The sequence below is a fragment of the Quercus robur genome, chromosome 11 (genome assembly GCF_932294415.1).
Source record: "Quercus robur chromosome 11, dhQueRobu3.1, whole genome shotgun sequence".
Taxonomy (NCBI): Eukaryota; Viridiplantae; Streptophyta; class Magnoliopsida; order Fagales; family Fagaceae; genus Quercus; species Quercus robur.
The window spans coordinates 39,921,514-39,949,246 of NC_065544.1; the positions used below are offsets into that span (position 1 = coordinate 39,921,514).

A 27,733-nucleotide genomic window follows, 5' to 3' on the forward strand; every position below is an offset into this window, starting at 1 on the left:
GAAGTAGCCTTGCTTTTATGATATTTTATTCAATTTAAAAAGTACCGTTTGGAACGTACGCTGCTGGTGCTGGGGAGTTTTATTTATTTATTTTATTTTATTAATAAAAGTAAATTATATTAGGTATGATCTATATTTGACACTTTTGGAGTTTGTCATTTCAAAATATTCTTCTATATATAGGTCCCACTTCCATTAGTTTTATTTCCACTATTTTTTTTTGCTGAAAAGTTTTATTTCCACTATAGTTGTGTGGATCGTTGACTATGAATGGCGATGGCACTCTTCCACATATAGCTGATACTTGCATGGATAAAACATGTTTATGTGTATCTTCGGAAAGTTTGTTTTTATATTGATTTATTAGGTTTTGAAAAATAAAGTAATAAAAATATAACTATATCACTTTAAAAAATAAAACCTTAAAAATTTGTAAAAAAAATCCAAATGAACTGAATAAATTGAAAACAAACTGGAGAGAGAGAGAGAGAGAAGCATAGAAAAATAAATGTTTTTTCCTTTTTAATTAATGCAAAGGCAGTTATAACAAGTGCACTCAATAATGTTAAAATTGTAGGAAAAAAATATTGAAACAGATGCATGTATTTTTTTTTAAAGAATTTGACTATACATTTACTGAAATATTAAAATAGCTAAAAAAATGTGAACGATTTTAATGACGTGAAAAAAAATTCAATATATCCATTTCAAAATAAATGTATAAAATTATAAGAACTATACAGTGAATTTACCTAACTTGTCTAGATGATCATAATTTGGTATAAACCTTTAAAAAATAAAAGGAAAAATATGACATATATCATCCTTGTGGTATGCCTTTAAAATATGAAGCTATCCTAGGTTGTATTTTGTATCACTTACTTCCCTTTCTATTTGTTTTATGAGGCATTTACCTCCTACGTGATTTGCTTTGTGATACATTTCCACTAATTTTACGGAATTTATGATGTGACAAGTGCCAACAACGCCTATTAGGAAATAATTAAAGAAAAAAGATTGGTCTACCTTAAAAAATACACAAACCCAAAAGAGAATTGAATGTGAAAGTGTGTGTGTGTTTCTCAAATAAAAAAAGAATTGAATGTGAAAGTTGGAGAGGGAACAATGAGTGTGAGGGTAAAATTATATGTCTTCAATTTTTTCTTTAAATGTGATGTTGGCACTTGCCGCATCATTAAATTCTACTAAAATTAGATGAAAAGCAAACCGCATGGGAAGTAAGTGTTATAAAATAAACCACATGATAGTTCCATATTTAAAAGGCATACCACATGTGTGGTAGTGGTATGTGTAATTTACTCAAAAATAAAAATCTACATCCCACAAAAGTGTCTTATGAAGAAATTAATAAAGAGTATGACTTCAGATAAAATAATTGAATGAAAAGAATACATGTGGCCAACTTTGATTAATTTGTTGAAAATCCATAATTAACTCCAACTAAGGCTGTGGGTTCCAGTTAGCTCAATTGGTAAAGTCTCTGATGGTTTTATAAGAGATTTGAGGTTCAATCTCTGCTTATATCAAAAACTGATTGATGTCTTGGTCTGATGATAAAGAGCTATCATTAAGAGCGGACGCCATAGGTTGAAACTCTAAAAAAAAAAAAAAAAAAAAAACCTCCAACTAAGGCTGTGTTGTTGGTGTTGCACATCCCATAAGATAGGGAAAAAATATTTTGTATAAAATAATACAACGTCATTCATATCAAAATCCAATAAATAAGAGACATATGTATAAAAATAAATACCCATTAACACATGTCTTTAATTTATTAGTGGGGTAATTATTTTTTGTGACATGTCTCATATTTATTAAATTTTGATACCGTTGACATGGTATCATTTGATAACAAATATCTTCTCTAAAAATAGGATTGGAATTTAGATGCTTATAAACATATTTGCAAATAAATATTAGAAACTAGACTCATCACACAAGCTTTGCGAGTACAATAATGCTTATTTATTTATTTATTTGCTTTGGTGTTATAATGATTAAAAGTGATATATAAATAACCACGTGTATTTTTTTTTTTTTTATTATAAAGATAGAGGTAAGGTAACGTGGAATAATGTTTAAAAATGAGATAGAGAACTATAAGAAGTTGAAACCCAATGGAACATTTGAATTTATTGATTGTGATAAGAATAGTGATAAGAAAAAAAGTTTGAGATTTGAACAAAAGAAAAATGATATACGTTAGTGTGGATGGATGAGGATTTGTGATAACTATATAGAATTTGGATAACGAAAATTTGGAATGTTTTAAAAATTTTTTTTTAAAAAACATATATAGAAAATTCAGGATAAGAATAAGTTGTTTTTACTTTTTACGTGAGGTAGGGTTTTTTTTTTCTTTTTTTTCTTTTTTTCTTTTTTTCTTTTATAAGAAGTAATTTTGTTTTTTGTTTTTTAATAAAAATAATTGAAGTATTTGAATTCAAATAGATAACTATAAGGACCAGATTTGGTTCCTAGCCCAAATGATGGATGGACTCAGGCCCAAAAAATTCAAAACATTGAATTTGTAGAGAATAGATTGAAAAACTGAGCTAAAATGAGTTGAATGACAAATAAAGTGGGTTCAAATGATAAGAACAAAAAGATAGATTGATTTAAACTAAAGAAAATTGCCCTCGGCACAGTCTGAGGAGATCAGTTCTTATATATTTCTTTTAAGTTTGATTACAAGTTTGTTTCCTGTTTGCTACAGTGTTTCTTTCTTGATTTCTTGATCTCTCTCTCTCATTGCCCTCTTCTTTCTTTATACTCTCTTCCCCTTTCATCTTTACCCTCTACGTGCAGACCAGATGGTCAATGTTGATACTTGTCCCATCAACACCTTCCTGAAATCTTTGTGTAGTAGTTGTAAGGTTGAAAACCACTATTCAGGTATCACTTCCATATTAATACGGTCAGAGAGTTAGCAATAAAGCATTTAATGTGGTGGTAGCAGTTTTTCCTTGAGATATTTCATGGCCTCCTTTTGTCCTGTCCTGTCCATTCTGGATACTTATCCGCATCAGTGGAATCATCCGAGACATTGCTCTTGGTGTCAGACCCTACCTTCTGACCTCGGCTTTGCTTAGCCAAGGAAGTATTCGTCCTCGGACTGTCTTCTTAGTTGATCGTGATCAGATTTCAACTATTCACTTACCAATATGGACTCTTATAAAAGGTATTTACTCGTCCTCGGACTATTTAATATCCTCAAATTGGGCCCCTGGCCCAATATACTTTACAGATATGTACTCTTGAGCTTATCACCCCTACAATAACAAATACAAATAGGAATTAGACATTTGAATACAAAGGGCGGTGAGAATAACAGTTAGTTTTTTTTTTTTTTTTTTTTTTTTTTTTTTTTTTTTTTTTTTTTTTTCCATTTTTTACATGAGATAGTATTGCTATTTTAATATTTTTTGTAGGAAAAAAAAATTAAACTAAAGGGTATATTATTTTCAAACTTTGTATGAGAATATTTTGATACACCAAAAATTGAAGACGAAATATGGGAATCCTCTTATTAATAGTGTAGAAAATAATTTTTTTATAATTTTATTTTGGGTCAAATATAGATCAAAGAGGCCAGCAAACTTTCCCCCTTTATTTTCTTTCCAAAGAAGAAGACAAACAATCCCTCCTCTCTCAAAGATATAATCCCATTTCAATTTGCTTGCCTATGCCCTCACTCACACCTATAACCTATAGAATGGACCTTCTCAACAAAAGGCCAAAGGTGAAAGAAGAAGATTGAAGAGCTTGAAATTGGCATCCCAATGCACATTTTGATTTTTGACCAACTACAAATCAGTGTTAGTGTTAGTCCAACGGTTCTCTCTCTTTCTTTCTCTCATTTATAACTTTAAGCAATTCCTTGTCTTGTTCTTAACTTTCGGGATTTCTTTTTTGTTTTTGGACTTTATTCTTTCCAGGAATTGGCGGGAGTCTGAAGCAAACTTGCACAAATTTTGTATTTGAGTCATTTGTGATTTGGGCAACAACTACATTATTAGCTCTCTTTTTCTTTTTTTCTTTTTTTAAATTATTTTTTTAAACATTTTAGATGGAAGATAAGGAATTTGAACCACGTATTTGTTAGAAATATTTAACCTTAGTCACGTAAAAGTAGGAATAGGACAAGATTTAATTTTTGGGATCCAAATATGAGCAAACAAAAAATTTCACTGAGACTTATTATTAGGTTATATTAAGATCAGTTTCTCAAAAAAAAAAAAAAAAGAAGTTATATTAAGATCAAAGACTAAATGTACAACATAATTTTCTTTTAATATATTTCAATTCAATCATCTATTAAAATGGTATTAGGCTTAACTTCTTCAAATTCCGAAAATTGATTCTATACTAAATTTCACAATAATTTATCTTTAATGTACAAATTTAAATTGTCAAATATTGTAAGTGATGTTCCCATAATTTATAAATCAAAGGAAAGTCATCTTTATCTTATACACACACTATCTATAAGAGGATTCCCCTCTTTGGACTGGATTTTTATACGGTTTAGAAATACCCCTAAACCTTATGTTTAATAGGAAAAAAACTTGAGAATAACCAGGTAAAAATATATCTCTAACTCCACTGAAAATGCCTACAAGATAGAACACTTTTTTACTAATCCATATCTTCAAAACAAACTTATCTAATTTTTTTTTTAAAAGAAAAATTATGACACTAGGCAAGTGTGTGTATGTGTGTGTATGTATATATATATATATATATATATATATATGTATTATCTATACTATCCATAAAAGGATTCCTCTATTTGGACTAGACTTTTATGTGATTCAAAAATACCCCTAAACTTTATGTTTAACAGATAAAAAACTTAAGGACAACCTTGTAAAAATATATTTCTAAGTCCACTTAAAATATCTACAAAATAGGATACTCTCCTACTAATTCATGTCTTCAAAACAAACTTATCCAAAATCATATTTAAAAAAAGGAAAATTATGACACTAGACGAAAAAAAAAAAAAAAAAAAGCCTCATTGCACGCACAAAGCACGTGTGATGAAGCTAGTTTATTATTTAAGGGGCTTCCTTGTTTGGGATAGACATTTCATTGGTCTAAAAATACCCCTACATCCTTAGGTTTAAGTAGAGACAAAACTAAAGAATAATCTAGTAAAAATACGACTCTAACCCGCACTAAAACATTGACTACAAAAATGAGACCACTCTTTATTCAAAGATTTGAAAAACCCCAAATCCTACTTTAAAAAAAAAAAAAACAAAAAAAAGGCCCCAACTACCCATATTCCTTCAATCATAGCCCATGTTTTCAATTTTTCTTTTCAAACCTTCTTTATTTATTTATTTATTTTTTACCTTTATCAAGTCTTAAACATTTCTTCTTCTTCTTTTTTTTTTTTTTGAATTTGCGGTTTCCTACTTTCCTTACTCCCAATCCCACTTTTTTATGTTTTGTTTTTATTTTTTCAATTCTCTTCTTTTTTATTTTGAATTAAAAAAAAAAAAAATCACATCTACTATAAAACTATTACTATAACTTCTCATCCATAAATTCAAGTACTACTATATATCTTTATTTTTTTCTAAAATGCAACCCAATTGCCAAAACAAAATATAAATAAATGTCTTCTCTTTCCCTCCCTCTTTTTCTCTTTGAGACATAAGTACAGGTAATTTTCTTAATACTCAATATTTTTTATTTTCTTCCTCACATGTTTGTGTGTTTGTCTTTATTTTACACAAGTTTATTGTTCTAAAAAGATTTTTCTTAACTCTCTTTAGGTTTTCAAATTTGAAACACTCTTTTACACTGGAATTGATGTATATTTCAAATTGTATTTTTGTATATATAAATACAAAGAAAGAACATTTCATGCAATAATTTCAAATTGTCTTTTTGCATATAGAAATATAAAGAAAGAATAGTCCATGTAATATATAATTTTTTAATTTAAAAAAAAAAAGAGCCTCTAAATACGTGTTGTGTTTAATATTTTTCTAACAAAAAAAACCATTTTGTGTTTCCAAGGAAACATAAAGAAACAAACAAATCACAATTCATACACAAATACAAAATAATACAATTCTCAAGAACTCAAAAAAAAAAAAAAAAAAAAAAACACACAATTATATCAACACTCGTTCAAAATAAGTCATTATTTTTATTTATTTATTTATTTTGAAAAGAAAAATAAGTCATTATTATGTAAGACTCAAAAAAAAAAAAAAAAAAGATATCTTGATTGATTATTGATATATTTCAGATTTCTGTCTTATTTTCCACAAATTTCCATGATATGATCAATATGTTTCTTGGTAAGATTTAAATCTTAAACCCATGATAAACATGAGACGTAAGTAAATCACACGAACTTTACACACTGATGTGTTAACAATCACGAAAAAGTAATTTGGACACTTATTTATTATATATGTTGTTGAGCCAATCGCATCTTTTATCACATCAATTTGTAAACTTTTTTATAGTAAAATTGATAATAATAACCTTAACGCCATACTTATTAATTATAGCATATGCACAGTACATCAATGGAAAGACCTTAAAGACCCTCAAACAAAAATCTTCCTTTTACTGCACATAATATGCGCAATAGCAGCATGCATGCAAAAGGCCATTAATAGCAGTAAATATAGCACCATGAATGCACTCCCAGCCTCCCACATATAGACTTCATTTAGGCCTCGTTTGGGAGGAGAGAATGGAATGGAATGGAAAGGAATGAAAAGAATCATTTTAGAATATTCTTCCATTCCCTTGTTTGGGAGTTTTAATGGAGGGAATGGAAAGTCCATTCCCTTATTTGGGAGTTTAATTAAGTAGGAGGGAATTGAATGGGTAGGAGAGAACACTCATTCCTCTCTATTCCCTTAAAATCTCAAATTTTCATTCCCCCCGAAATTGGGAGGAATGGGAGGGAATAGAATTAAATTTAATGATTTTTTTTTATTAAAACTCCCAAATTACCCCTATATATTCAATTCTTTATTTTAAAATAGGGGTCTAATAGTAATATTGTCATAAAATGATTTCATTCCATTCCCTCCATGTTACTCCCAAACAAGATTATTTACATTCCATTCATTTTCATTCCTTTATTTTAAAACATCCAATCAAGGTTACTTAATTTTATTCTATTCCATTCCTTTCCCTTACTTAAATACATTCCATTCTATTCCTTTCCATTCCCTTATGATTATTTAATTCCATTCCATTTCATTCCCTTATGAACTCCCAAACGGAGCCTTAAATTCAACGCTCTAATAGTAAAAATCAAATTCCATAAACAGTGATGGAGCAACAAATTTGTTGTGGACCACAAAGTTGTTGTACTAATTTCTAAGGCATTGTAAAATTCACGTGGTTATGGATTTGAAATCTCTAGCCAATATCTTGAAGCCATCCTTAAGAGATTTGTTCATGTAATTATTTAGTGTGTAGGGACAGGAGGACTACACACACTTGAAGGAATAGTTAAGCATTCATAGAGCTCTTAACACTCTCATTAACAAAAAAACAAAAAATTCATTAACTTTTTGTCAATTATATCTAATTTGTCACACAAGTTTTGAAAACCCACATTTTATATGTCAATATATGTATTTTATAATATTACTTTTAGAATTTAAAACTATTTTAGTTTAAAATAATTAGAACTCATCTATATCTAGATAAAACAATCTACATTAAACAAATTTTTAGTAAATTAGTTTTGTTTTTCTCTAAAACAAACCTAATTTAAATTTGGTATGTTGTTGTTCATAAATTTCTAGTTGACTCTTTATTTTTGAATAAATTTAAAAAATATATGTTAAATTTTTTTTTTTTGAACTTTCTTGTGCATTGCAACTAATTATCATAAACTTCTGTTGTTTATTTGTTGATACACTTATGAAAAAAAAATTTAAAAAAATTATTTTAATGTACATTTTACTTTCTCAATGAATAAAAAGAATATATCTAGAATTTATAATATTGAAAAGATTTCAATGTTTATGTAGCATCTTCATAAAGTATGTTGTTCTCTTCCATTAACATTGATCATTAGTTAATTTATTTTGTTTACTTATTTAGCTTTCACCTTTTTTTATACAAATATTCAAAATAGCATAACATAAGTACATGCAAAGAATCAAACTTCAAATTCCATTTATACTAAAAAGAAACTCATTAACTTAACCTTTCACCTTTTATTTATACAAAAATTCAAAATAGTATAACATAAGTACAAAGAATCAAACTTCAAATTCCATTTATACGAAAAAGAAACTCATTAACCTCTTAACCTAATAATAAGAAATATTTATTATAGAATAAATACTACAAGTTTCAAAACTTATTGTATCTACGATAGAAATATGTTCAAACTTCCAAAGTTCAAACTTCGCTCTCCATTGTATTTATAAAATATGTTATAAACTCATTTAGTATTCTTAAATCATGGGTAGGTAAAAAGTAAAAACAAAAACAAAAATCAAGGGTATGTAAAAGAATTTTGAAAACTTTGGAAAGGCATGGCCAACGTGGCCAATGTCCATAAAGAATGATGGGTTCTGAAGAATGTGACCATTTGAACGGTGGTCTGTCTATGACTTTTAATACATATCCAAACTATAATCTCCGTAGAAACCCCACTTATAATTCTTTGAACTTTCTCCTTCTTATTGTTCAATTCAATTCCTTTTTATCTCCCACTTTTTTGTTTCTTAAAGGGTCCTCAAAATTATTCATACCAAAGTTAAAATGACTTTGATAAATCTTTTTCCTCTTGCCCATCATTGTATACCAAGATGAGTGGGTTCCCCACTAAACTCCATTGTTAAGGAATAGGAGCAATCGCTTTTTCATCAAGATGTTTTTGACATGAGAAGCAAATTTGACCTCCATAGTGTGTATACTTGAGCAGCGCACTTGGTTAAAAAATCATTACTTTCCTCGTGGTAAATTACTTTGTTGGTCCCATTTAATTAGAAGCTAGAACTTCTTTTTTGACAAAAATAAAAAGCAAGATTTGAACTTACAAAGTCAGAAGAGCTAGAGTAGTTTGTGTTAATACTCTCTCTAATGTAGGCAAACCACAAACGACAACAATTTCTTGCTTTTGTGTAACATTCTTCTTCGTTATCCTTACAACGAAAGGAACTCATCGTACACCAATTGCATGGTTGCTTTCAGAACAGTAATAGGAAAACAATTATAAAAAAACAGAAACAAAAGAAAAAGCAATGATCAATCTGGCTCTAATGAATGGCCGAGTTAGAGTTATCAAGGTTTCCCTCCCTCTCTCTCTCTCTCAAAAGAAAAAAACCTACCTACCCAATAAATATACCGAAAGAACACCATCAATGATAAATAGACTCGATCTTAAGGAAATTAGGCACCATTACCACCCCACGTTCATGAATGATGCAAAATGTCCATGAATGGGTCCATTTAATGATGGGTATACGTGTGATGCACAAACCCCACGTAAACAATACAATGCAATTCACAAATTTGACCAAACAGTCTCTAAGACTCTAACCCAATTATTACAAAGATTTTATTTCTTTCTTTCTTTTTTCCTGATATATTGGTAGGATACTCGGATCATACAATATTGCTATTATCACAAACATGAAACCTAGATTTGATGATTGTGATGTGGCAAAAAGAATAGAGATAAGAGATGAGTTTGTGAATGAATTTTGATATATATAAAAAATTAAAAAATTAAAAAAAAATTAAAAAAAAAAGTTCATCCTCTAAGCTTGCTTTTAATTTTGGTCCATAAAGTTTTAAATTTGAATTTATATTCTAATGCTTGTTTTAAAATTTTAATGTTGTAATGTTATGTCCACAAATCTTTTAAATATTTTCATAATAAATCTTAGGTGATAAATTATCATTGATTATAATCTGAAATCACCATTGACATCATTTTTTTACCCACAAGTAATAGTATTTGCCACATAAAACTTATTTTGAAAATATTCTTTGAATGTTTACTTCCATGATTCCATCCATTCATGTTAGTGACATGGCCATCCCAAATAAGCTAGCTATCAATTGTGGCAGTTAATCTAATCTAACTATGCTAACAATTATGGCTCAACTAAGTTAGGAGAGAGAGTTAAATGTTTGATATCATGAGTGTGTTCATATTTCTAGCATTGACTTTGGAGTTAGAGAGCAAACTCATCTTGTCCTTCTTGCGCTCCACCACACCACAATATTTATTGTGGTTGCTATTTGTTCATCTTGCAGTTGGTTTTAGGCAGCCCAACATGCAAAGACATGATCTTCTACTCCTCTCTATTACACATCTAGAGGACATCGTTTACTCTCTTGACAGCATCTTGGTTTTTTATTTTTTATTTTAAAAATGCACACATGTTAAATTTATTGCATCACAATAACAAAAATTAGGTTAAGAAGTAAAATAATATATATTTTTTCTAAAATAAAATACACAAGTATGAACAATTTACATTTCTACTGAAGAGTATTATTTCAAGAATTTTTTTAAGAGTTAACAAAATTATATAATGACCATATTTAACTTATATAAGAATTATAAATGTATTTAATATTTTAAAATGTCTCCATACATATACATGGGTTACAAGTTAATTTTAATAAAAAATATATTATGAAAGTAGGATGTTAGGATCTGAAGAGAAGCTAAAAAGTGCAGCAAAAAAACCTAACTTGGGCTGGACTGCTGAATTAGTAAATTAAAAGGAGTAAGCTATATATGTGTAGCCAAATTTGAATGAGTTGTAAAATGCCATCATGTGAAGAATAACCATTGTTGTTGCTTAGCCTTATTTTCTTTTTAGTATTTATTTGGAGATAGAGAAACCCTTGAAGAAGTCTTATCTTTGGAGTATTGGAGACGGTTACTCTCTTGAAGAAGTCACAAGTCATTAAATCAATCATTAATAAGGCTTTAACGTTTAAAATATCATACCTAAGTTAACTTCAAGATAACTTAGATTGGTAGAGAAAGAAAACTATCCACAAAATATTAGTAGGTACCATGTACGAATGTCTTGCAAATTGTAATCACAAATGGTCCACGTACAATTTTCCGACAGTCAACCAACCAACTAAGAGATTTGTTCAGAGAATTTTCCAAATTCCAAGTATCAAATCTAAATTTAGATTTGATACTTGGAATTTGGAAAATGAAATTTCGTGGAAAAAGAACAATATACAACCGAGATCATATACAATTGGTTCATCAGTTGCTTTGTTATGGGTTTCAGTTTCGGGGTTGGAGTATAATATTGTAATATGAATACAAATCATCTGTGTAATTTTATGTGTTTTATTTTATGTTTTACTAATCACATGTTCAATTAACTATTTTTTTATAAAATAATCAAAATTTAAAATGACTCATCTATATATATAATAATAGGTAAAACTGAGAGAAACTCAAATTATAATTCCAAATTAGAGTTCCAATTTTGTGTCATGTGTTCTAAATTATTTATTCTTAAAGAGTTTTATTTTTTAATTTTAGAATCAAATGTGGGACTATATAATAAATACTCATCCAAATGAGTTATTAAATAAAAAAACCAAATAATCTAGAATATATGAATCATAAAAAAAAAAAGTGCTTCACAATAATTTAAAAAAAATGGACAATTTACATTTTATACCTAATAAAATCCTTACAAATTTTTTTAAAAAGTTAACAAAATATAAAAATGACTATCAATAGTATTTAAATTATATATATAGAAATTATATTATGCATTTTATTGTATATTTTTAAGTGTATCCATACATATGCATGGGGTTACAAGCTAGTTTGATTAATTATTTTATCTTTTGGGTGCCAAAATTAACTTGAATGTCTCATGTCATTTCCATGAAAATGAAATTTCATGGAAAAAGAACAATATACAACCGAGATTGTACGTAATTGGTTCATCAGTTGCTTTGTTATGGGTTTCAGTTTCAGGGTTGGAGTATAATATTATAATATGATTAGAAATTGTCTGTGTAATTTTTCATGTTTTATCTTATGTTTCACTAATCATGTGTTCAATTAATTTTTTATAGAATAATCAAAATTTAAAATGACTTATTTGATTAATTATTGTATCTGTTGGGTGCCAAAATTAACTTGAATGTCTCATGTCATTTTGGTTTTTTTTGCTTTTCCAATTTCTTTTTTTAAATCTTTATTTAAATTTTTTTAGTAGAATTCTATACTCTATAGGAACACACACGGGGAGAGGGGAGAAGGTCTTAAAGAAATTGTCAGTGATGTATATCCAAAATAGCCTAACTCTTGGATACATAGCACGAGCTTTAAACATTTTTAACTCACACTCATTTTCCAATATAGAATTAACCCACTATTTTTTCTCTTGAGAATACTAAGTATTTTAACACACATTGGGGGAGAGGGAAGAAATTCTTGAAGAAACTGACAGTGGTATATATTCAAAAGGGCCTAACTCTTGAATACACAGTACTTCTTAGACTGAAACTAAACAAAGCATATCTAGCCGAGATCGCTTTCATTATTAATTGATTTGAAAAATTTCTCAAATTTTACTCCAAATAACTGGATACCTCAGTGAATTGTAGAATCAAATATTAGATTGAGCTGTTCAATTTTTTGTTGGATATTTATTATCCATTTGAGTTTGTAGTAGGAATTAGGAAGTAGAGTTTTGACTGTAAAAAGTTTTAGAAGTAACTAGGAAATAGAGTTTTGACAGTAAATTTTTTTTTTTTTTTTGAGATAAAAGATAGATCATAAAAAGTTTTGAAAAGTGCTACCTTCACAATATTTTGATAATAAATCACAAGTGGTAAATTGTCATTAATTCTAATTTGATCCAACCACTAAAATTATTTATCAACCGATTACAGCTAGTAACAGTCTGTCATTTAGAATTTGTTGTAAAAATGTTGTGGACATAACATTTTTCAAAAGTTTTTTTTTTAATAAATTTTAATATAAGATAGAAATTTCACTTTATCTTAATCTAAGTGTATATGTGTGTAAAACTATCTCCTGGAGAGTTGAACTCCAACCTTGCCCCCTGTATCCCACAAATACTTATACTTATAGAGTGACTCTCGTGCCAAGGGTAGAGTAATTTTAATTGTAAAGTTTTTTTGTGAAAAAAGATTTATTACGAATGATGTTATCACTGGGTAAACTACTATTATAAAGCTCTTCAATAATTTCATATTCAATTGGTAACCAAACCAATAGAAGGCTTTCGATGTGAGAAATATAAAGAAGAAGACATTACAATATTACTACTAATTATTGATATTTTCTTTTATAAATATATTTTTTCATACTTGAATTCAAATAATCCAATCTATGGTTAATGTTTTGTTGTTGTCATTAAGCATCATGTGTCTTTTTAGGGTAAAAACCTAAATGGATCTTTAAAGGGTTTTAGGACAAATTTTTAAAAAATTTGAGCTTTGAAACCCCCATAAATGAGATAATTCTGTAAAAAAATTTGCTGAACTCCTTTACTTTGCCAATACAATGCATCGTCCAACCAGTCTTTTAATTTGTTAACTATGACACCAATTTTAGATACCATGATGAATATTATAAATAAATCTTGAATTAATATACAAACACACACACACACACACACATATATATATATATATATATATATATTTCAGGTTGGATATGTAGGGAATTAAGCCGAATTCCCAACCTGTGAGAAACAAAAAAAAATAAAGAAAACACACGCCAAAGAAAAACAATCACACGCACAAGACAGTATTTACGTGGTTTGGCAATTTGTCTACGTCCATGGAGTTGCAGGGATTTCACTATTATTAGGGAAGAAGAAAATACAAGATGCAGCTATAATTATTCCTCACAATAAAAAAAAAAACACGGCAACCAACCCACAATAAAAACCCTAATCAAAGTTAGTTTCTATTGTACAAAATGGACCAAAAAATTTTTCCCGGGGGCGTTACTCCCGGACCCCCAAAAGACTTGTCCATGAGCACTTCGACTTGAGCCTGTCAGCCCAAGCCTTCGCTTCATAGACTAAACCTTAGTAAATCTCCCATTAAAAACTACGCAATATTATTTGAGTCGTCAAATTAGATCAAACAAAACTAGACTCCACAAAACTCAACAAATCTCCCACTTGGAGACTAGTTCAATCACCAACATCAACTACAATCCTCTAAGAAACAATCCCTCATCCTCTTATCCTCAAACTAGAAGACCAATTGAAGTTGCACATAGCTTCAACTTCTCAATAGTAACACCCTTAGTCAACATGTCTGCCAGGTTCTTAGATCCACAAATCTTTTCAAGTATTACCAGTTTATCTTCAATAAGGTAACGAATAAAGTGGTATTTTGTTTGTATATGCTTCAACTTTGAATGAAAAGCCGAATTTTTGGCAAGAAAGATTACACTTTGACTGTCACTATGTAGAATGCCTATCTCCTGCTTCTTACCCAATTCATCTAAGAAACCATGTAGCTAAATCATCTTATTTCCAGCTTCAGTTGCTGCAACATACTCAACTTCTGTAGTAGACAAAGTAACAATCTTTTGTAAATTTAAAGCCCATGATATAGCTGTACCACCCAAAATAAAAACAAACCCAGTAGTAGTCTTTCTACTATGAATATCACCAGCAAAATTAGCATCTACATAACCCTACAGTTTCAAACTTGCACCTGTGAAGCAAAGACATGTATCTGATGAACCCTTCAGATATCTTAGAATCCACTTGACTGTCTCCCAATGCTGCTTTCCAGGCCTACTCATGAATCTGCTCACAACTTCCACTGCATGTGCAATATCTGGCATTGTATACACCATAGCATACATCAAGCTGCCAATAGTTGAGGCATAAGACACCTTGCTCATATGGTCCCTTTCTTCTTCTGTCTTCGGTGATTGTTCTTTGCTTAGTTTGAAAAGACTACCCAAGGGTGTGCTAACTGATTTAGCTTCATTCATGTTAAACTTGCTGAGAACTTTCTTCATATATTCTGACTGTGAAAGTTTCAATGTACCATTAGCCTTGTCTCTAATGATTCTCATACCAAGGATTTGCTTTGCAGCTCCCAAATCCTTCATTGCAAACTGTTTGGATAATTGCTTCTTTAGATTATTAATCTCCTCAATGCTAGACCCTGCAATAAGCATATCATTCACATACAACAGTAATATGATGTAAGAATTGTCAAAAGACTTAGCATAACAACAGTGATCTAAAACTGTCAAATTTTTTGTACCACTGTCTTGGAGCTTGTTTTAGGCCATACAAGCTCTTTTTCAGTTTGCAGACTAGATTCTCTTGTCCCTGAACAATGAATCCTTCTAACTGAATCATGTAAAGGTCTTCCTTCAAGTCACCATGAAGGAATGCCGTCTTCACATCTAACTGCTCAAGATGTAAGTTTTCTGCAGCCACCATTCCCAGTACCAGTTTAATTGTTGACATCTTCACAACTGGAGAAAATATCTTTGTGTAGTCAATGTCTTCCTTCTGCTGGAACCCTTTAACAACTAATCTGGCCTTATAACGTTTGCTACTATTATGCTCATTCTTTATTTTGTATACCCATTTGTTGTGCAAAGCCTTCTTTCCTACTGACAATTTAGTCAGTTCCCATATCTGATTCCCCAACAAGGAATCCATCTCATCCTTTATGGCTAACTCTCACTTGCCTGAATTCTCATCTTGCAAGGCTTCATCATAACACTCTAGCTCACCACCATCAATCAATAGGAGATAATTTAGAGTGGTTGAATAACGCTGTGGAGTTCTAATGTTCTTGGAAGATCTGTGGACTTCAGCTACAGGTGTACTCAGATCTACCTGTGAATTTACATTCTCCTTATTTTCTTCACCCCTTTTCTAGACAGTACCTTTAGTTAATTCATCTAAGTTGACAAACTCAGATTTCTTTTGATCTATCTCTGTAACATCTGACACTACAGTTGACCTGTCCTTGTACATAGCCTGTTCGTTAAATATCACATTTCTATTTCTGATGATTTTCTTGTTTTGTTCATCCCAAAACCTATAGCTAAATTTCTCATCACCATAGCCAATGAAGAAACATATTTTAGACTTTGCATCAAATTTACTACGAGCATCAGAATCAATATGAACATAAGAAACACAACCAAAAACTTTTAAATGTGAAAAATTTACCTCTTTACCACTCCAAACCTTCTCAGGAAGTCTGAACTTCATAGGAACTGATGGTCCTCGGTTTATCAGGTAAGCTGCAGTGCTAACAGCATCAGCCCAAAAAGTTTTTTGGTAGTCCAGCATGCAGTCTCATACTCCTAGCACGCTCATTGAGAGTTTTGTTCATGCGCTAAGCCACACTATTCTGCTGTGGTATCCCAGGAATGGTCTTCTCTATCCTAATTCCCTATGCAGCACAATAATCACTAAACCCTCCATCTACGTACTCTCCTCCATTATCTAACCTCAAACATTTTACTTTCAAGCCTGTTTCTGTCTCAACCATGGTCTTTCACTTCTTAAAAGTTTCAAATATATCAGATTTATTTTTCAGAAAATAAACCCATACCTTTCTGCTTGAGTCATCAATAAAAGTGATGTAATACCTTGAACCTCCAAGGGATGTAACCGGAGAAGGTCCCCACAAATCAGTGTGTACTAGTTCCAATTTTTCAGCCTTCGGTGTCCTGCCAGTTTTCAAGAAGCTCACCTTTTTTTGCTTTCCTAAGATGCAACTTTCACACATGTCTAAATCAATGGACTTCAATTCTGGCAGTTTTCCTTTTGACAGCAGCATCTTCATCCCTTTCTCACTCATATGACCAAGTCTACAGTGCCATAGGCTTGTATCAGTACTTGCATTAGCAACTGCAATTGTGTCTCTTGGACTTGAGGTCATATATAGAGTACCGGTCTTCTTTCCACGAGCCAATACCCTAGCTCCCTTTGTAACCTTCCAAGTACCACCAACAAATAGTATTGCATGTCATTCATCATCAAGTTGTCCAACAGAAATCAGATTCCTCCTCAGGTTAGGAATATGTTGAACCTTCTCCAGTAACCAAACAGATCCATTGGGCAACAATATCTGAACGTCTCCCATACCTACAACATCCAAGGCTGAACCATAAGCCAAATACACCTTACCAAAATCACCTACAACATAATTTTGTATGATTTCTCGGTGTGGTGTAGTATGAAACGAAGCTCTCGAGTCCAAAACCCAATCATCAAGTGGACTGTCTACTGCAAGAAATAATACTTCCTGTACCTCTTCTGTTACAGTATTAGCAGAATCATTTCCATTTTTCTTCTTAGGACTTTTGCATTAATTTCTAAAGTGACCTATTTTCCCACAGTTCTAACATTGTACTTGTTGGCCTGATCTAGATTTGCTTCTGTTCTGATTAGAATTTCTGGATTTTGATCTGCCTTGGTTTGAATTTCTGTCATTACCTCTGCCTCTTGTCTCAAGGTTTAAGGCAGAACCAGATCCTGAGGTTTCGCCTGCATCTCTTCTGCGAATCTCCTCAGCCAGAATTAAATCTCGTATGTCATTGTACTTCTGCTTTTCTTTTCCTGTAGAATTGCTTACTGCCATTCTCGTTGCCTCCCAACTATTTGGCAAAGAAGCCAAGATGATCAGAGCACGAATCTCATCATCAAAATCAATTTCTACAGACGACAATTGATTTGTGATAGTATTAAATTCATTAAGATGTTGTGCTACTAATGCATTCTCTTCCATCTTCAAATTGAACAATTTCTTCATCAGATGCACCTTGTTGTTTGCGGACAGCTTTTCATACATACCGGACAAAGCCTTCATCAGATTTGCTCTGGTCTTCTCTTTTACAACATTGTGTGCAACAGACCTAGATAGAGTTAACCTAATAACTCCTAGAACCTGTCTGTCAAGAAGCCCCCATTCCTCAGCCTTTATACTCTCAGGTTTTGTCCCCAAAAGAGGCAGATGCAATTTCCTCCCATAGAGATAATCTTCAATCTGCATCCTCCAATACGCAAAGTCTGTGCCATCAAACTTTTCTATTCCAGACGCCTTTCTGCTTCCTCTGCCATTGCTCCCACTCAAACCTAACCCTAGGCTTTGATACCAGTTGTAGGGAATTAAGCCGAATTCCCAACCTGTGAGAAACAAAAAAAAAAAAAAAATAGAGAAAACACACGCCAAAGAAAAACAATTACACGCACAAGACAATATTTATGTGGTTCGGCAATTTGCCTACGTCCACGGAGTTGCAGGAATTTCACTATTATTAGGGAAGAAGAAAATACAAGATGTGGCTATAATTATTCCTCACAAAAAATTAAAAAAAAAAAACACGGCAACCAACCCATAAAAAAAAACCCTAATCAAAGTTGGTTTCTATTGTACAAAATGGGCCAAAAAAATTTTCCCGGGGGCATTGCTCCCGGACCCCCAAAAGACTTGTTCATGAGCACTTTGGCTTGAGCCTATCAGCCCAAGCCTTCGCTTCATGGACTAAACCTTAGTAAATCTCCCATTAAAAACTACGCAATATTATTCGGATTAGGTTGAATCGTCGAACTAGATCAAACAAAACTAAACTCCACAAAGCCAACAAAATATTCAAATCATTTATATTTTCCTAAGGTAAATAGTTTCAATTAACACATTAATAATACATTCCTTAAGCTTATGAATTTTTTTTCTAACTTTTTTAGAAAGAAGCATCTTAAGATAATAATATTAGAAAGTAAATATGCTATATAGAATTCTACCTAATAGTAATAGTTTAGTCCCAAAATTTTGGGATAATAATTTCTAATATTATTTAATCAAGGTCAATTACTATATTAAGGAAGCGCAAGACTTAGGTACAATAATTAGGTGTTGTTTTTTGGATTCCCCTCTTAAGATTCTACTATGTGGATTTTTGCTCATGAGATAGAAGTGTATTTTTTAGTTAAGTAACCATATGACTGAATTTTAAAAGGGGAATCTAAAGAACATCACCTAAAGTATTGTACCTAAGTTTTGTCCATTAAAGAATGCATAAATTGCTTCCTTATGCCTCATAGATCTTCTGAAGTTCTCTGGTCAAGGTATGCACCCCTCCCTCCAGTATGTTTTTCCAAAAGAACACAATGAGGTGATGTTTGTTTCTCTGTCTTTGTTTGTTTTGGGATAAGCTATTCATGCACTCTCATCCCATACCTTGCTCTTACAAGGAAAGGAAATACCATTTGAACTAGAGCTCATCAATATGAGACACTGTTTGATAGAAAATCAAAAGAAAAAAGATCATGGCATGTGTTGCTGGCTTGCTGCAACAAGGGAGAAGTTGTACCAGCCTCCCATTACCATGTGCTCCTTGCATAGATTACATGCTGGTGCTTAGTAAACCTGGTGCTTCTAGTGCCCTCTGCTAAGAGGATTTGGCCAGGCAAGGAGAGATGTCTAGTGAAGAATCTAGACTAATGTTGGGAAAAGATTGTTCAATGGGGGATTGATAATTGGAAAGGAAAAAGTTTAGGGTGTTCAACCAAAAGGTTGGCTCTGGCTGCTGCTGTGTACCACCCCTGGCTCCAAAGGAGCGCTCTAGTGTTTTGCAAAGATATCAAATCCGATGAGACTATCCTTGCTCTAACCAGGAGAGACCTCAAGGCCTAGATTGAGTTTGGAATGGGAGTAAAGAACTCTTTAGTTAATAAAGTTCTCTGTTGTAATTGGAGTATCAACTTTTCTGTTTTCAATAATGATTGTGTAAGGTGTGATAGGTGTTACTTGATCTGGTGTGTTGTGTTCTTATGCAGTTTCTTGCTGCTGCTGGTCTTCAACTCTGTAACTGGTGGGCAGCTCCTTCATTGCATGTTTTCTATTGTAGCTTCTAGTTTCTTTATTAAAATTCAATCATTAATCCAACAACAAAAAAAGGTTGTATCACACAGTTATTCATATTTCACCTAAGATTAAAAAAAAAAAAACCAAGAAGTTGGAGGACAAAATCATGTTATCGAATTTGTCTCTCATTAACAAGGAGGCTTTTTAGCTTCTAGTTTTATCCATTAATCTAAGGCTAATGGCCTTGTGAAACCAAGCTGAGGCCTGGCCCAAGTCCCTCACCAATCAGCATAAACAGGCAGTTGATTCCATGACAGGCATATATTATGCCTGTGAGTAAAATCCAAGCAAAGGAACACAAAGAAGTAGTAGTTAGAACTTTTAAACCATTTACAATTGCCATTCCAAGAGAATTTGAATTACAATAATAACAAAACCAGCACCATAGGTTCTTACATAAATAATCTATAGGTACTTCAAAGGTCAAGATAAGAAAAATATGTAGAATCAATTAATTTTCTTTTACATTTTCCAAAACACATAAATATCCTTGCACACCTGCCAGAATTCCTCTGATAAATAATGCAGTTGTGTGATACACCTTTGAAGAAAATCCTTTTGAAACTGTGCTTAATTCAAGCATTGGTACACCAACTTCCTATATTCACAAAGACGCAACTCTTGGGCTCCCTACAGGCTAATCAGTGTATAACAAAAATCAGTGTATAACAAAAATTTTCTTCTAGGTTGTTCAGTAGAAAACTAGCAGTAACTTTACATGCCAAGTTAGCAAACTATACCACCATCATCAATCATGATCAAATTGAATGTCCATCAGCTAAATTCTTCCACATCTTTTCATCCAAGGCATACATTTGGATCATCTTCATCAGAGTCAAACTCAACCTGCAAGCAATAATATGCATAAATCACTACATTTGACATCATGAAAAATAATATCATTAAAAAAAGAGTTAATAAATTGCTTTAATCAAAATAGTATAATCCAAAATAAAATTATTTGTTAAAATATCATTAAAAAAAGAATTAATCAATTGCTTTAATCAAAATATTATAATCCAAAATAAAATTATTTGCTAACTTCAGGATCTCAATACACCCTGTCAAATTGAGTACCAGCAAGCAGTATCATGAACGATGCCAAAAATAAATGAAAATAGGCTCATATTTTCATCTCTGAACCACTTCCCCTGACAATCACACTTCCAACCTGCAGCTGTAAACTTGAGCTCCCTCTCTTGGCGCTCTTGGAAATCCAAATGCGGCTGCACAACCACCTTGTCAGTGGCTTGAATCGCAGGATGAGAACTATTTTGACTCAGATTAGAATTCCCATCAGTAAGGCGATCCAGAATTAACTGTAAATCACAGTTCGCATTGCTGGATTTCTGCTGAGGAGTTTTGTTGTTAAGTATCTCCGAATCCACATTTTATGTCTGTTCAATCAATGGTTTCCCAACTGACCTAAACTTCTGATGGTAGGTATTACAGTTTGCGGTGCCAGTAGAAGAGTCTGACAATGCTACTCGCTTGTTTATCTCGTCTTGTCTCATCAACTCTGTTTCCTTTAGCTTGGACTCTGCAGCTCAATGGCGTGATCCCTTGGTATGCATCTGCAATATGGATCTCCAACAGTTTAGAAAAGAAACTTTGGGAGAAAAGAAAAGGTCCCAGGGGGTAGAAAATCCTCAACAGCACAATGCAACAGGTATATGAGAAGTATGTACACAAAGATGATCAATCAGTACGTGTTTGCACTTATTTTTAATTTATGCATTGTTTTGATCGCACACTGCTTAAGATTAGTCTTGGTATGTCTGGATCATGTAATTTGACCTCATCTCTAAAAGGCTACAGGTTCGTACTTGCCTTATGAAGGACTTTATAATTATGCTATGGTTACATTAACTACGCTACCTGTAATATAATGCAACAACTACGTTGATGCTAAGCTATAGTAATTGATGAAATGCAAAACCTTTAACCATGCACAAGTATAATAAACTAATCCACTACTTAGCAAATAAATAAAGTAATCTACTAATACCAATATTGATACTAAGATTTGCTAGGAACTACATCAGAACAATGCTTGTGGCACTAAGGAAATTGCGTATCATGAGAATGATTAGACAAAGTCACTACTACTGATAAAGGTGAACATAATAAACTAATTAACTACAATAAATAAAACTGCTTACTTGCATCTATGCCTTAAAAAAATTTACAGAGCGCACTGAACAAGAAATAACTAAACAAAATAAAAGAGTTCATAGTCTGAGAAGGCATCTTTTGCTTGGAATGTGAGCCTCTATTTATATTTGAGATTTCAATGGTTATTTGTGCAATGTGGTGCGCCATCCTTGACTTCTAGGACACTTGTCCACTGTGTTATCATTAAGCATTAACTTCTCTTTTAAAATCCTAGAAATATAGTAAATGGCACTCCCGACTCATAGTGCTTTTAAGAAGGATTTGCCTCATCATCCATCACATGTTAATCATACTATTCCATTGCCATTGTGGCCCTACATGACTTGTCACATGTTTCTCATCCCTCTTGTGAAGCTTGTCATTTTATTATAATACTAACAATATAACCATTTAATCTCAAGACCTTTTATTTTGATACCATGTTAAATTACTTATTGTCCCAAAAGTTTAAGCTATTTAGATATGATAAATTTAATCATTTAACGACATTCTTCTAATAGGATCCACCACAGATATACGTTGGGGCATTCTCTGATGCATGCAGCTGACTCGGACGAATCTGTTAAGGATCTATAGCCCGACCCAATTTTATGACTAAAGACTTACTTCTTGTTTTAACAATATGACCATCTAGGAAAATCACACGTGATGAGTAAGTAGCCTTAGAACACCAACGAACTTATTCTAGATGGTGCAGAGAGCCAAAATACAAGTTAAAAAAAATGGTTTTTCACAAAACTCATGCTTGGAAATTGCCCGATCAATTACATAGCTTAGAACAATTGTTAGTAATAAAAGGTTAAAAACAAAAGGTGCGACTACCACTACGACCCAAGAAAGAACACAAGCAAATAGTACAACATATAATGGTGATGATGAAGATGAAAGTTGAGAATTGAAAGAAGGGTACTTACAGAGAGCATGAGAGGAGAATCGAGAATGGGATAGTGGGAGCAAACAAGGCAAGCGTATTTGCCATTGGAGAGCTTCTTATAAAAGACCCATCAACCAATTCTTCCAACAACAGATCATCCAATCTTCTCTTCCCGTGTTTGCCTCTCTCGCCCAGGGCCCAGCTATCAGTTATGTCCTCCCAACACACTCCTCTCTCTCTCTAACCAAGTACATTTACCGAAACATTTTTTACTTCCTAAAGCTCTTCAAATTTCAATCATCCCCAAAACAATATATATATTCCACACAATTTTATATTTTGAACACTTCTTTCAAAAATCTTGGCCCTATCCCATACAATTTTACATTGATTTCATTCTAAAAGCATTTGCATTAGTTGTAAAATTGCATAAGACCCTAAAACAATATATATATATATATATATAAAAAAGATTCTGATGGCATTGTAAATCTTTAATGTATTACGAAATAATGATTTTTCCTTTTTATTTATTAATAGTTTATTAATATTGAATAGATGTTTATTTGAATTTTTATGATTATTTTTTTACTTATGCTCTTGCCTCATAACTTAAAATCTTGATTCCATCCCTTTACTCAAAAGATACTAAGTGAGTGTTTAGATTGCACTGAAACATCAGTGTATTTATGTATCTACTGTTCATGAGACCCGCAAGTACGGAATTTGGCAAAATTAACTTTAAAACTGAGTTTCACGGCACTATTCACACATTTAAAAATTATTTTGTTATAGTATTTTTGATTTTCAACAATAAACAGTATCCAAATATATCTTAAAGCAATTGTTATGGCATGTATGGTTGGGATGATTTTGGGGAGGATGGACAAAAAGCAAGTGGAAAATAAAAGAGAAAATGGTTAAGAGTTTATTTGGTTGGAAAGAAGGGATAGACAAAGTGAGTGAGTGTGCGTTCGGGAACCGATTAAAAATTAAAATTATTTTACTATTTAACTTATTTTTGCTATTATTCATGAACCCCACTGCACTTTTTGATATTATTAATGGGCTTCACTGTATTATTTCAACTAACTTTTACATCTACAGTATTTTCAGTAATAAGTTTTTAATTTCAACAAAATAAGTGGTATCTAAACACACCCTATCTATTTTCTCTTCTACCAAATCACAGTCTCTCCAAAATAGTGAGAAAACAAGAGATAAAAAGTTGTGTAAGTAAAGACTATTTTGCCCTTTGTGCTTCTTTGTTCGCTCTTCCCTTTTTTTTTTCTTTGCTCCTTCTGCTTTCTTTCTTCATTTTGACTCCTTTTTTTGTTTTTTGTTTTTCTTTACTTTAGTTTTTACTCCTGCGAACCTGCTTCCTTTCTTTGATTTCTATCTTTTGTTTTGTTTTTATTTTTTATTTTTTTTAACTCTTTCTTTCTTCTCTTCTAGTTTTAACTCATTTTCTTTTCTATTTTTTACTCCCTCCTGCTTCCATTTTTTAGCTTCTTTGTTTTTTTACCTTTTGTTTTTGAATCTGGATGCCTTATTTATTTATTTAATAGAATTAAAAAATATCAGGATATGTTTTAGTTTTAGTTTTTGGGATATGGTTGTTGTTAATTGATATTTGATAGTCCTACTTATCTTTTTATTTTTCCTCATTGCGTTTTTTGTGTGTATATCTATAAATTTTATACTAATAAATTGTATATGCCAAACATGAGTGAATTGGCTTGCAAACATTAAAGGTACTATAAAACATTCATTTACCATAAAGACTAGAGAATGGTAAAAATAATGTTATTAATTCCGTTCCGGATCTCGTTTTGGTTTGTCTAGTAGAATGGAATATTTCGGTATCGGCCTATTTCAGCGTATCGTTTTAGGGTGTTTCTAAATTCTTAAAAAAATGCTTATATGTATATATATATATATATATATATATATATATAAAAGAATTGTTACTATTTTATAAAATAATGAATTTAATTTAATTTGTCTAAAAAAATTAAATAAAGTGGGATTAAAAAAATATTTATTATAATTTTTATACAAATAAAATTCATATTTTGGATAATTGTAAAAAATATATTTAACTTATTGCATGCACAAAAGTTATTAATATTTTAATTAATATATAGAGGGATGTTTGATTTGCCAAATGCCAAATATTTGGCATTTGGCACACCTAATGCTAGTACTCTAAGAACTTTCTAATATTTTTGAAGAAGGTATCTTGAATGAAAATTCCCTATTTCAACTATAAATTACACCAACATATTTAAGTGAGATGGTGTACCCTAAAAGGACAAGGTTTTTCTTCAAATTCTTCTTATATATATATATATATAAATATATATTTTATTGAATGTGAATTTAAAAAATTTATCCATTGTTGAATTGCATGCTCTTTATGTTTTTAATATGCACGTCAAATTTTGATCAAATTAGATGTTATTCACTATTCAATCAATAAATTTATTTTGTATATATAATTTTAAACCACAAAAACTTGAATTTTAATCATTTGATTGATGACATAGATATTGATATTTAATTTTCTTGAAATTTTGCAAGTATGAAGGATATAATAAAGACATGCAATCCAATGGTTATATTTTTAAAATTCACATCCAATAAAAAAATATAAGAGGAGTTTGAAGTATGGATGACAATTTTGCCCCGCCCTGTTTAACTGGCCCCTCCTCGCTTCATCCTACATGGGTTTTCCCCGCTCCACAAAGGTGGTGGGGCGGAGATGGGGAGAGATTTTAGCCCCGCACCACGGGGCGGGATGAGGATGTTTAGACTTTTTAAACCTAACCCACCCCGTCTTGCCCCGCATTGGTAAGGATTAGATTGTAAATTTTTCATACCCTAAAACCCTACCATTTAAACAAACATATTATCAGCTTATTTTATTCTACCCAAAAGGATTTCTGCCTTCTTTATTTTTTATTTATTTATTTTTTTTTTCTAGCAAGGTTGGAAATAAGTTACCAATTTTAATATTTTCTTTTGTCTTTATTATAAACAAATTTATATACTATTGAATCATTGATTTTGTATTGTGAGATTTTTGTTTTTGTTGTGATATTGTCTTGTTAAACACTTTAATAATATTATTCAATTTTTGCTAAAAATTAGTTTGATTTGATGAGATAAATATATTTAAATATCAAATATATTTTAATTAATGAAACAGGTTTTCTTAAAAACAATTGCAATACTTGTGGGCAAATTAACAAAAAGTAGAGTTTTATAGGGTGGGGTGAGGCTTCGCAGGGCCCCAAGGGGCGGGATGGGGTAAGAAAATTTTCCCCATTATGTGGGGCAGGGATGGGATAAGACAAAACTATATGGGTGGGAGCAAAGACCCCATCCTTCGGACCCGCCTCGTCCCATTGCCATCTCTAGTTTGAAGGGTTTCTTTTCAAAATCTCCCCCCCCCCCCCCCAAAAATCTAGAACTATTATAAGTGACATTTTTAAATACTTTTTAATCGACACCTTTTAGTTTCTTAAAAAAACCAAAATCAACACCTTTGCACACCCGTAATATGTAGTTAAGTTAGATAGGAAGAGTTGGTTTTTTTTTTTTTTTTTTTTTTTTAAGAAAGAAAAGAAAAAGAAAATGACTATGATTAAAGCACTCACATTAGAGTATTTATAATTGGAAATTTTATCAAGTTTACGCATTTAAGCCTAAAAGTACTCACATTAATTAATCTATAAATGTATATATTTATATTGTTACTACAGTAATAGTGTAAACACATACAGTTATGGTAGCTTTGTAAATGCATATTTTAATAATTTTTTATGAGCAAGGATATACTGCAAACATGTTTGTAGGAGTTGGTGCAAATAAGATGAGGTGGCATCTTATGAAGCTAACATGTGTCCTAGGCCATGTGCATGTCACATGACCAGCCAAATTCACTTAACCACAGTCAAAACTTAACCCACCGGTCTCTCTCTACCAACCCAAGTAGAATAAAACCCCTATCATCTCTCACTTTGCAGATCTAGCTCCCCTTTCTCTTTCTCAGGTGACCACTGTTCATCGCCGCCACCGTACCTTGGTGGTTGGTCGACTGTTCTCGTTTAAGCCAAAACAATAATTTCTTCCTCCATTTAGTCTTACTCTTTTACAAAAAAAAAAAAAAAAAAAAAGAAGGAAAAAAAGATTTCGGTGTGATTGACCCATGGTTTAATTGGGTGGATTTAGTTGTAAATGTAACATTTGATTTGCTTCAAATTTCTTGTGTAGAATTTTCAAGTTCAGAAGAAAATAATTATTTTTGGGAAGTTTGACTTGAAATGGGAACTGAGAATATAGAAATTGAATTCAAAAATTAAAAATCCAAAACCAGATCTACTCATTGAGAAGTTTAACCAAATCTAAAAATATTCCTTTCTACCCAAAACCCAAAATTCCTTAAACCCATCATCTTGAGCAACTTGGGCAAAAGATCTAAAGTACAAAGAGTGGCTTCCTTTCTTCCAAGCTTAGTTCCATGTCCATATTCACATGATTATTTTGAGGAATGAAAGGAGGAAAATTCTGGGTTGAAGAAAAAAAGAAGAAAAAGAAAAATAAAAACAAGAACAAAACCCAGATCTGGATCCTAAACCCAGCAACCCATTAACATGCTTGGCGTTCTTATCAAACTCAAAGGATAACATACTTGAGTTATTTAGCTTTGCTTCGTTCAATATCTCTAAATCTTGTGGCTTCGCAAATTAA

The 27,733-nt window shown here is 31.5% G+C and overlaps 1 pseudogene; it reads right to left on the minus strand.

The window, feature by feature from the left end:
* Positions 1–20,222: 20,222 nt before the first annotated feature.
* On the minus strand, positions 20,223–27,511 carry LOC126705029 (uncharacterized; annotated as a pseudogene).
* Positions 27,512–27,733: the final 222 nt, after the last annotated feature.